The following is a 12851-nucleotide window of genomic DNA, read 5'->3' on the forward strand; positions in this document are numbered from 1 at the left end:
ATTTAAAAAATAGGATGTTGTCATGTTTGTCGAAAAATATGGATTTCCAAGAACAATTAGCTATAGAGGAACATATCTACGTAATTGGTAGCCATTTAGATGATATCCCAATTATACTAATCTATTGATTTTGGTTTTCAGCAAGAACACATATGGTACAAAATAAAAAACAAAGTAACTTCAAAATTAAAAGGAAGATGCAAGGAAAAATAATTCAAAAGCTAATAAAATAAGTGAAATACAATGTCACACATAAATCTCTGCAAAATTCATTCTATACTGTATATGTATTCAAATGACTTCTAACAGATTTATAAATTGCCATAAAAAACAGGTGAAATAAAATTTTGGATGAAACGGCTACATTCTTAAGGACAATTAAAATAAAGATGATTGTAAGGTGTACTATTTTTTACCTGAAGTTGAACCTGTAATCTGTTCTTATGAACAACTATTAAGTATTGCAGATTTTTTAAATTTCTTCATGGCTTCAGTGGAGATATATGAATCACAGATGTGTACCAAAAAAAAAGAAACTAAGAACTTCTTCACCTGTAAAGAACTTCATACTTAAACCTTTAACAATTCATAGAAACCAATATAACCTTTCAATTTATCCAATATTTTATATTATGTTGGGCTTATCCTTAGATTAGATCTAAATGTTGGGCTTATATGCTTATACTTGTCCTCACATAGTTCTCAAACCTACTTACCAAATGGACTTGAAAAAAATTTGAACAATAAGTGATAACAAAAAATTAACAGATGGATTTAAATAAAATATGGTCTATAAGGTGGCAGTAATTAAGACAAAACATGTACTTATATCTTAAAATAGGTGATGCAAAGTATCACTTCCATTTTAATAAGATTTGTCAAAAACTTGGCACGATTTTTACTTGGCCTAATTTTTTCGAAACCTTAAATCATTAAAAATAAATAAATGAACTTCACAATCTCAACAAATAAGTACATCAAATAGTATATAATGGTTATGATTTTGAACACATGCACATCTTCTAGATTGTTGGTATAATTTTGCATAGCAAATGTCTCACGGAAAAGAAATTGTAAATAATTGAGTAGAAATATAAAATACTATATGTATACGTTAAAAAGATTTATAGCTCTATAATCCAGTTTTAAGAGTACGATTACATACTCGAAACACAATTCAGTATATTTTTAATTTATCAAATAAATGGAGAAAAACGCATTTGTTAATTAGAATTAAGATATACTCCACAAAAAAGAGAGATGAATGATGAGTGAGATTTGAGAGCAAAGTTTATACAACCACTAAATCATATATATACCCACATTCTATTTAATGTCCTCCACTTACATTACACTAATTACAGTTGATCAACCTAATAAATGAACATTACAACAGTAGCATGTTATACATGAAAATATAAATGGATTTTCTCTCCATTTCTTCAGCCGCCTCAGCAAAACCCTAGCCCAAAATCGCGCCGCTCCACCATCTCCGCCTACAAAACTTCGCCGTTGACGGCGATGCTGACCACACCGCACCACAAATCAGCGACAACTTCTTCTACTCACCGGTAGTTTATACTCCATGTAAACTCATCGCTGATCAACACCACCCGACAGACGGAACCTTAAATCTCCCCCACACATCGACGAAATCGGTGAGCTTCATCGACGACGACGTATTTACCCAAACCCAGGCCAAAATCGGCGACGACTTCACCTATTCCAAACAATCAGGAAAAAACCACCGACCCAGAGACGACACCGTAGCCCTAGATCTCGACTCCTCCACTGAGGAAAACGGTGAAAAAACCACCATCTACGCCGGACGACATTCTTTCCATCACCCGAGAAAGGTAAAAGCTACAAACCTAAACCCTAATTTTTTTTCCAAATTGCATGTTTAGATTTCAAATGATTAGCTTCAAATTAATTTAATTAAGGAACTGATCTAAAAAATTTTCTTTAAATATTGACTACTAAAACATGCGACCAAATTAGTGTTTACCCTAACATATTTGCGAGAATTTAACTATCATTTGATGCAATCCTTTGTTACACAGCTTCAAAATTGTGAAAGAGATGAACAATGCTTCCAAATTAGTACCAACACGGTCCAAGAAGGTAATAAACTCTCTAATTTAGCATTTTCAAAAGCTTACTATGTCTGTAGTTTAAAAACATGCCACTCTAATGCAGATTACCATGTTGCATACACTTTAAAAGCCAATATTTGTCAAAAATTGTCGAACTCAATTCTCCGCAAAAGAAAAATGCATAAATACATATTTCAGAAACATGAATTAACAATAAAGATATGTGTCTTGCAGGAAAACAAACCGAAGAAGCATTCAAAAAATTAAAATGGTATATTACTGACAATAACTTTAAGTTCTAGATAATTGAGATGAACTGTTCAATGTTGCAGATTTCTTCAACTATTTTATCTTTAATAACGGACCAAGTAATAGGCCAGCATCATTTAAAAAAATTAGAATAAAATAGATTAATTTTTTGATGTCTTGCAGGAACAGAGCGTTGGCTCGTCAGAGTAAAGAGCTCAGCCTCCGGTATTGGCCCTCAGATATATCAATTGAGCTTTTCGACAATGTACTATTGTATCATCTAATCATGTTCCAAGAAAAACAACCAATGTTTGTCCCCATTTTATTACTTTTCTCGCCAAAAGTGCACCTAGTGGCATTCTTGTGCCACTGTCATTTCCGTCTCCAATAAATGATTCAAAAACCCAAACACATTGCACCTTGATGATAGTATTTGCACATCTAGGATGAAGACTATGGATCGAAGTAATGAAAGGTGCCATTGCTTCACTTGGTGCCTCTATACAATGAGTCATTTATTTAAACAAAATATTGTAGATAATGAAATTATCTTCTGTGTGCAGGGAATGATATCAATTTACAAAAAGTATTGCAGCATTGTGATCTACACGTACGGAAAGTCAAAAGTTGCAGACAAAGAACCATTATAGCATAGCAAAGGTAAAGGAGTATTTGTAGATCCTAAAACTGCTAATTCAAATTTCTTATTAAAATAGCAAAATTAGAAATAGAAAAATCTAATTTTCATTCTATTTGTTGGAGATGATCTAAAAGAATAGAAATCATGAAGGAGCCACGACAGGAACAAAAATTAGATAGCAATAGAAGCAATCACAGAGTAAAGGTTCGAAAACTGCATTCATTATATAGGAGCTAACACAAAAAATATTAAACTAATACAGAAATATGAACATCAAAAATAAATATGGTATAAACATGTTAGTATTCAGATATATTTAATACAGAACATCGTCCTGCAAATGAATATTTATAGGAGCTAAATTATTTTATATAAGAGGAAATGAACATTTACAAATATTGGAAGTCAGAATAACAAAGAAATGCATATAGAAGACCAGAAAGTGAAGAAGAATGGAGTGAAGAATTTATGAAGAAATTGAAGTAGATCTTTGTTGCTGATAATGTTTGGTTGATTTCTGTTGCAGGGAGCTTGCTGAGTGATTATGAAGGGTTAGGGCAGGGTATTTAAAGAACACAACTGGAGAGCATGCTGGTTAATAAATGTGCAGGTTCCCAAAAAAGCACAATCTTGAGAACCTGTACGGAGGACTTTTACATCTCTGGGGAGAGCTATGCAGGTAGTAGTGACCATATACCGTACATGCGCCATTGCCAACATTTAATTGACAATCTTCAACCTTGACTCAACCTTGAATGCTGCTTCAATTTTTTTTTTTGCAGACAATCACATTAATGGATTGCAAGTAGAAATAAAAGAAAAAGGAACAAAGATTGCCTAGAAACTGAAAAAAGGTTAGTTCATATTTAAAGGAACTGAATATGAAAATTCATATTGAAGAGACATGAAGGTAAATACAGAAACATAAAATAAATCTTTCATGTAAATTTTACATGCAGGGATAGGCAGTACAAAAATCTCAGATAAAGCAGCCATTCAAGGATCAGAGAAATGGAAGCATTGACAGATTCAAGGTTAGAACATTCTATTAATTGAGTACATAGTTTTAAAAACTGGAATAAATAGATATATAAGAAACAGAAACAAACACATTAAGAATAGAGTGAAGATTCATAAGAGAATATATAAGAATAAATGTAAAGAGATCGAGTATGCAGAAAATGAAATAAGGAAGAAGAAACTGAACTATTTACTGTTGGTTTTCTTGACTGAGTTTAGTTGTGAGAGGATGTTAACTGGTTATGGGAGTGTTAGGACATGTTATTTATAGGGCTCTCTTGTCTAGTGTGCTGGTTAGAAAAATATTAATCTCTCTCTCTATTGGAAACTGCAGAAAATATTAATCTCTCTCTATTGGAAACTGCAGAAAATATGAATCTCTCTCTCTCTCTCTCTCTCTCTCTGTATCTTACAGCAATGCACGCCGCTAATTAAACCTACAGTGGCTCAGCAAATTCACATTTTGGAAAAATTCTTACATTTTGGAAAAATTCTTTCATTTAAAGCACTTTATAAATTTTTAACACTACTCTTAGGATCCAATCTATCAATATATAAATTCTATAGGATTCTGCAGATTACACATCAGATTTTTTCTTCTACAGTATTTTTTTAATTTTAAATTGAATCAAGATTCTGTCAATTAAAGTATTAAACAAATTCTTCATATTTCTTTGGGTCGACATCCATCAAAATAAATTCTTCTTTAGAGTTTTGCACAGAAAACATCAGATTCATATATAATTTTTAAAAGTCGGTTTGTTAATTTTTGCAATAATTTTAGAAAAAGGTTCTTTAATTCTATATCCAATATAATCTTTCTCCTTTTGGATTTTAGTATCAGGTCAAAGATCTTCCAAAGAAGGAAGCAAAAGAATCAGTTGAAGATTTGCAGAAATTAAAAAAGTTGCATTTTGCAATTTTTATTGTATTCTATTTGTATATAGGAGTTGTCTATTGGAATAGGCCTAGTTACATTTTGCAGTTTTTATTGTATTCTATTTGTATGTAGGAGCTGTCTATTGGAATAGGCCTGCACCTATACCTTAATTGTGTGTTACCGAGAATAGGGGTAAGAAGTGCTTCAGAAGGTAGTTGTCAAGCATTGCAAACTGATTTTAAAATAAGATCTGAAAGTTAAACTCATAAAAGGCTACAAAAATTATTTAAAAAGATTAACAAAAATAAGTTCAGTTTCTCACCAAAATGCTGCCAGGTGGCAGTCCAAAAAACTGTCACTTTATATATTGATAGATTTTAATATTATGGAAATGTTTTTGTTTAATTGAATTTTAAATTGAATTGTGCTCGTCCTTGCGGAAGAGCATAACTGTGGGTGTTGTGCTCTTGCCAGAGAGCAGGCAGGAATAGTGGCGCGGGACCCACAACCGTGCTCGCTGGCAAGAGCACGGTTGTGGATGCTCTAACATTGTCGGCTCATTTTACTTTTTCGCAAATCTCATGAATCTTCAGTTTTGGGGTGTATCTAAGCTAAATTGATACTCCCTCTGTCCCATTAGAAATGAAACATTTTCCTTTTCGGTCTGTCTCATTAAAAATGAAACGTTTCTAAAAATGGAAACAATATTCTCTCTACTTTTTCTTCTCTTTTACTTTACTCTCTCTTCATTAACTCACAAAACAACACTACATAAAATCCCGTGCCGAAAAGCAAATGTTGCAATGGGACGGAGGGAGTATATTTGTCCACAATTATGACAGCGACGAGTCTATTTTAATATCTCAATCATCGTAATTATTTATGCATTATGCTTGTGCATGAAGAATTTATAATTTGGTGGATATCGGCGGCTCGAATTTGATGAAACGTGTATTTGTTAGTATATCAATTCAATAAAGTAATATGTTTGTGTGACTGAGGTTTAATTAATTTATTATTGCACTCAGATTTCGATCTTTACAACTAATTGGATGAAAACTGGTATTACTACTTAACAAGAAAATATTATTTTATACATTGAATAACAAATTAATTATTGATTTTCAAGATACTTTAAAATTTCTATCGGTGATGCATTAAAACTTCTATTTTTTAATATAGTGTTCCGCCGTTAAATTACATACATTAAAAAAGTAGAGAAATTTATTTCTGTGATTTTATAATAATACCTCTTTAAAGGATATTAAAATTCGATTTTTATGGCGTGACACAACATTTATAGATGGCATCCTTTTTAAGGTCGGGTATTGAATCCATATTTTACAAAGATTTTTTAAGACTGCCTCAAATTTCGGGTTATTTAGAATGGTACTGAGTTTGCTCTAAAATTAAATAAATGGGTTGTCGTTTCAGATTATTAAGGATCAATATTAATAATCCTATGCATATGTTGTTCAATAAGATATCAACATTAATTTTGATGTGTAAAATAGTCTCCCACAATTTTTCATGAACAATTGATTGCCATTTAATTTAATCTGCAAACCATGTAACCAGGCAGTGGAAAATTCGAGATCAAATTCCAATCTTGATATCAATAATTGCAACTTTATTTGCTAGTGCTAAAACGAAACTTTGAACTACCAACTAAGAGGGTGCGGCTGCCTAGAGCGGAGCGGAGGGCTAAGAGGGCGGCGCGGTCGGAATTGAGATCTGAGACGGCGGCGGTGGAGAGGAGGAGCAGCGGTAGCAGCAACATTGCTTGGAGTTGGAGAGAGGCGAGTGTAGTAATCGCTATTGTCGCGTGTGTAGAGAGAGAAGGGCAAATCACTGGAGAGGTTGGGAATTAGTTGGGGAGTTGTGCTGTTGCGTGTAATCGCCAGTGACTGTGTGTGTCTCTGTAGAGAGAGAGAGACAGGTTGTTGTCTGTAGTATGAAGAGGCGCAAAGAGCAAAAATGGAGTATAAATGCAAGGTGGTCATGATGACCGACACAACAAAGCCTAAGGGACCACAAAAAGGGGAAGATCTTTCTAACCCTTCTATATTTGTTGTTAATGCTTTGCCTGAAGCTCCCAAAAAGGGCAAGCCTGATCCTCCTAAGGTTTTGTCGCAGGAAAAATCAAAGAGGAAAAAGAAGAAAACTCAACCACAAGTCGACCCGGAAATCTATGTGATCAAGACCGTGAAGGGGAAATACAAATGGTGGAAAAAGTTGGGCACTAAATTGGTCCAATTCGTGGTTTTCAGCAAAAGGGTCGTCGATTCGCCCACCTAGTTGGGTCACTTCAAGTCAAGCCAACGACTTAAAACAAAAGCTTTTGTTGGGAGGCAATCCAATTTGTTCCTTTCCTTCTTTTTCGTTATTTTCATTATTTTCATTTTTTTCTGTAATTTTCGTGCATTTTGCACATTAAAAAAAATTTAACCTGTAGCGGCCGCTGCACAATCCACAGCGGTCGCTACTCGTTTACACGTGTGCATGTAGAGAGGGTCGGGCTCTAGGGCGGGCTGCAGCGGCAATGAGGAGCGCGCCGTTTTCAAAAGGTCTGCAGCGGTCGCTGCGCGAAGTTTAGTAACGCGGAACTGCTTTTAAAAGTTGAGTTTTCTAATTCTTTTCTCCACCTTCTTCTCCAATTCTCCCTTGCACACGACCCCCACTCCCAAATAACACTAATTTCACACACCCACACTCTCATTCCTCCATTGCAATTGTTATTTCAAGCTTTCGTCGTTCAATTTTCTCTAACTCAAGGTATGGATCTTATCTTTAATTTATGAGTTTTGTTTAAATTCTTTCTGGATTTTGCTCTTTATTGTTGAATTGTTCGGATGAAAAGCATGTTTTGGTATGGGGGATGAGTGCGATGATGTTTATACTCATTTTTCATGGCTAGATATTTGAGTAGGGTAGTGAATTGTTGGTTTTTGTTGGTGAATTCCCTCTTGTTCTCCATTGTTTATAAATTACAATCATGTTCATAGCATTGTGAGGCTATTATTACTTCCATGAATTGGAATACATTTGTAGATTATAGAGATTGTTGTTTTGTGATGTTTATGTTGATACATCTCTACATGGAGGTTTAATTCACGTTGGGGGATGGATTGTTATTGTTCTTTTGTTTGATTTACATGTTCATATGATGCACTTTAGAGCACTTGTTAGGTACAAACTTGCACATATTTGTTGATTCTTGATTTATATTTGGTTGAATGCAAGTTAGGGGGAACCCCTTGTTTTTCTACTTGTTTGGTGCTCTTCTAAGAGCTTGTTTTTCTTTGTAGGAAGATGACAACAAGAGGCAAGCCAAAAATACGAAGAGCTATGGAATTAGCCTTCCGTTAGATGTCCACAAGGCAATGTGGAAAAAGGTCTCGGCTAGAGACACGATGCCTTCTAGGTATCCTCATGAGCTCCTCCTCGCCACCTTGGGGATCATTGAAGATTTTTGGGCGTTGTGCGACGTCGGGAACGGAAATGGCTTGAGCCACATGTTCCAAGGGAGGTGGACGTCCTATAGGAGACTCACCCTTGAATTCCTTAGCACCCTCAAGGTGCACAAAAACCGTCGTTCCCGCATCCCTGAGTCGATAGATTTTTGCCTCGGCAACCGCAATCGTTCCTTCTCCATGGAAGCTTTATGCGAGGTGTTTCAATGCTACAACCTCAACCCCGGCGAGGAAGTGGAGTACGACTACTCCGATGTTTGGGGTGCCATGACTATCGAGGGGGAGGACTTCATCCCGGCTTATGCCAAGTCTTCCTCCATCTGCAATCCCGTCCTAAGATACCTCCATCGGGCTATGACTCAATTGATGTTTGCTCGGACCGACGATGGAAGTGTCTTCCAAACCGAGTTGGATGTGATGTGAAGTCTCCTCAACAAGAAGGGGATCAACTTTAGGATCCTTTTCACCATCTATGTTGACCGCATCTCGAAGAAGGACGGGAGCACCATATGTTGCGGGGGATTGATCACGGCGATTGCCGAACACCTCGGCATCCCGACGACGGACTTCATTCCGGACATGGGTGAGATGTATGCAGTTGCGCACCCCCATCGGAGAGGCATTGAGGCAAACCCCATTCAAGGGGAGTTCAAGAAGTGAAATATGCAGTTCCATACGTGGGACTGCATATTGACCAAGGTCCATACGTGGGACAACAAGGCCAATTGGAAGCTCGACATCGCCCCCCATCGGAGAGGCATTGAGGCAAACCCCATTCAAGGGGAGTTCAAGAAGTGAAATATGCAGTTGCGCACCCCCATCTTCGACCCCGAAGAGGATTCTGCCTTCGATGCCATCAATGAATACCATGAGGGCAGAGAGCATTCACATGCTCAAGGAAGTGGGGCACCGCCGCAAGAAGAAGAAGAAGAAGAAGAGGAGGAGGTTGAAGGCCACCGCCGCCGCAATAGGAGGAACCGCCGACGAGGGAGGCCGTATCCTCAAGAAGAGTTCCAAGCTGGCATTTCCGCCCAACTAGGAGAGATGTTTTCCTACATGCAAAACAACGCCTTCAATCAACAAGGTTGGTAGGCGCAAGGCGATTGGTGGGTGGCGGAGCAAGATTTTTGGGAGGCTCAAAGGCTCGCGAATGTGCAACAACGTAAAAAAATCACCGAGCTCCAAAGGATGGCCGCCGATGCTAGAGAGGAGCGCCAAACCATGAGGGGCGACATCACGTATCTCATTGGCACCTTTGAAGACCTCAATGCCCGTTTCCCTCCCCCCCAGGAATGATGAAGTCAAGCTCATGACTTTAAACGAACAATTGTATCATTTGTTTTTGTTTTAAAACAATTTGGTTTTTATGTTTTGAAAATTCTTGGTTAAGTTTTTTTGAGTACCTTTTGGTTTAAATTTCGCTTTTGTGTTGATGAAAATTTTCGCAGGTTTCTGGACTATCGCCAGTGACCGTTGCAGCGTCCGCAGTGGGCCGCTGGCCACTCTTGTGAAAGGCTCTGACTCGTCGCAGCGACCGCTGCTCAAATGCAGTTTCCAGTGCAATTTTTTGAATTTTTTGAATTTTTATCCCGTTCAGCCACGATGCGATATTTTTAAAGGTACGTTTTCTTTTTAGTAGTTTACTCACGTCCCTACCGACTCTATAAAGCTATTTTACACTTTGTTGTAAATAAGTTTGGGGGGGATAAAGTGGTGGACTGTGTGTCTAGATTTTAGTTTTATGGTTTCAGATTAAGTTTTTGTTATAAAATCCCAAAGGTGAATCCATGTCATGAACTTAGCATGAAGAACTTAGAAACACACATGCTTAGGGACATATTAGACCGAGTTGCCAATGATATGATGTTCTTTTTATCTTTGATTAAGTATGGCTTGACGTTTTGATATGATGGTTTGGTGAAAAGGTGCATAATTAGTGAATTGCTTGTTCACCTTGAATCATGCTTATACCTTGTGAGATTTGAGCCTAAATTATTCTTGTGTGATTTATCTGTATTCATGTATATGTTTCTAGAACTTGCTTCTAGTCTGCCTAGGTTTACATAGTGTTTAAGTTGATTTAGGAGGATGTTAGGCTATCTTTTCTTAGCTACTTTTATACCCAAAATTTTTGACCCTCTCAAATTTTTCCATTTGGAGCCAATTTTGAGCCTTAAAGGCTATTCTTTGGAAGCCAAAATAAATGGGGACAATGCTTTGGGTTAGTATAGTTTTTATTATCTTTTGTAAAGGAATTGGAGAGATAAGAAGCAAAGTATAAAAAGTAGTGTGCTTAAATATAGAAAAGTGCAAGTTGTGAAATAGAAAAATTCAAAATATGTGCTTGATTTAGAAAGGATGCTTATGAAAAGAAAAGAAAAAGAAAAAGAAAGAAAGGTTGTGAAGAAAAGAAAGAAAAAAGTGAAAGGGTTGGAAGTGAGTTGAAGGAGAAAAATAAGTGTTAAAAATGTATTGGTGTTTAGAAAAGTGGAGTCATTTTAACTCTACTTGGGATATTTTTATTTTTGACTCACTTTTTAGCCAAATATTTCTCACCTACCAAAGAGCCTACATTACAATAAAAAATAAAGACCTTTCGGACATTTGATGCTTAATCACATCTAGTAGAGGAGGGATTAGACTTTGAGCAAGCTTATGGTAAACTTTGCATGATGCATGATTTGAGTGCTTATACACTTTACCTTATACACTTTGAGAATGAGAGAAAGAATCACTTCCCATCTTTGAAAGTTTGCCACATTTGAGTGCATGAATTTAAAGTGTTTCACGAGTTAGTAATGAAAGTGCACTAATAAGTCTTACTTGATTTGATTGCGTTAATACATGCTTGATCCTTCTATTCCATACTTTGAGGCAATTACGAAGTCTAGTCCTTCTGCATTCCGTGTGTCTATTTTGTGTCTTTATTGTTTTTTCGAGGACAAACAAAAATGTAAGTTTGGGGGAGTTGATACGCTCGGATTTTTGCATTGTTTAATGCCTTTATTTGGTTTGTTTTTAATGTCAAAATCACAATTCATGTCCATATTTTGCATATTTTCTCTATTTTGGTATTTTGACGTGTTTTGTGAGATTTGGCCATATTTGAGCCTAAAAACACAGGAAAAAGTCGAAGTTGGAAATCTGGAGCATTTGAGATGCCCAGCGGTCCGCTGCAACATGCACAGCGACCGCCGAACTAGTAGCGGTCCGCTCCGGAGAAAGTTGTGCTGAAACGAAGAACACGCCCAGCGACCGCTCGAAGAGTTTCCGAAGCTACTAGAATATTCACACCGACCGCTGCAACACAGTGCAACGGCCGCTATCCAAGAGGCAAAGGCTACGAATCATTGTGCAGCGACCGCTGGCCAAGGTGCAACGGCACGCTGCGAAAACGTGGCTCATGAAATTAACCTACTTTCTCCCCAAGATTTACCAAACTTAGCCACTTTTTGCTTTATTTGATGGACCTCGATTTTTCCTCTATAAATACCCCCTAAAACCTCTTCATTATAATCTTCTTTTTGCCATATAATTATAGAGCATAAAATTGAGAGAGTTCTTCATTGTGCAAGAGGTTGAAGAAGGAATCAAGAGAAGATCAAGGCTACAGGGATTCAACCTTTGGGTTTTATTGCATTAGGTCTTATGTTCACTTTGTTTTCCCTTCATTCTATGTTTCTAGCTTATTGAATTACGTGTAACTAAATTCATAGGAATCTAGGGATGTGTTAGTAACGACTTTGGTTATAAAAATTCCGTTTTGCTATTTAATATCCATTTTGTTTTTACTTCGTTTCTTCCCTAAGTTGTTCTATAATACTTCACGTTTGAGTGACACATTCGGTGATGATTTAATATAACTTGCTACATAATCGTGAGAGGAGGTTGGCGAGTTAGATCCATTTAGTAGACACTACAATTAGCTTCCTTTAAAACAACACTGTTAATTGAGAGTGATGACTTTTCAAGGGTCTTAGGAGCTAGTGTTAGTAATCTAAGCTTGTGTCGCATGGGTAAAACTTATGTGACTCGTTCTATCGAAGTATAAATTGGGCTAGGGTATTGTAGTTGGAATTTGTGTAACCACAACTGTGAACGCACATCCCTGGAATTCTCTTATCTCTCATATTTTTACCTCTATAATAATTCGCAATTAGTTGTTTTATTGCTTTCAAGTTGTTTTTAGTTTTCAAAATTCTCAAAACTTTCAGTTTTCCAAATAGTGAACGAAGCTTAGTAGAAGGTAGACAGTCTGTGATTGTTTTCCCCGTGATCGATATCCGGTACTGACCTTTAGCTATACTATTTCTATTTTGTATACTTACAAGTATTTATAGTGCTAATAACAAGTGCATCATTTATGCGACACATCAGTCTTCTCATTGGGTGCTCCCGCTGCCTGCCATTTGCTCCAACTTGATCCATTTGTGCAACATTTTGGCTCCTTCTCCTGATCCGTTCGTCCGCCCAGTTGATCAACTCATTTTTTG

General features: G+C 36.7%; 1 long non-coding RNA gene across 4 annotated transcripts; it reads left to right on the forward strand.

The window, feature by feature from the left end:
- The first annotated feature begins 1363 nt into the window (after positions 1 to 1363).
- On the forward strand, positions 1364 to 5156 carry LOC121783627. Of its 4 annotated transcripts, none has more exons than XR_006046609.1 (10): positions 1364 to 1856; positions 2064 to 2124; positions 2331 to 2367; positions 2529 to 2820; positions 2909 to 3005; positions 3108 to 3189; positions 3512 to 3664; positions 3768 to 3839; positions 3945 to 4019; positions 4844 to 5156. It is a non-coding gene; the product is annotated as an uncharacterized LOC121783627 (long non-coding RNA). The 4 variants fall into 4 exon arrangements; XR_006046608.1 differs by having other exon boundaries at positions 3120 to 3189; XR_006046606.1 differs by lacking the exon at positions 3108 to 3189 and having other exon boundaries at positions 1366 to 1856.
- Positions 5157 to 12851: the final 7695 nt, after the last annotated feature.

Source organism: Salvia splendens, chromosome 21, assembly GCF_004379255.2.
Source record: "Salvia splendens isolate huo1 chromosome 21, SspV2, whole genome shotgun sequence".
Taxonomy (NCBI): domain Eukaryota; kingdom Viridiplantae; phylum Streptophyta; class Magnoliopsida; order Lamiales; family Lamiaceae; genus Salvia; species Salvia splendens.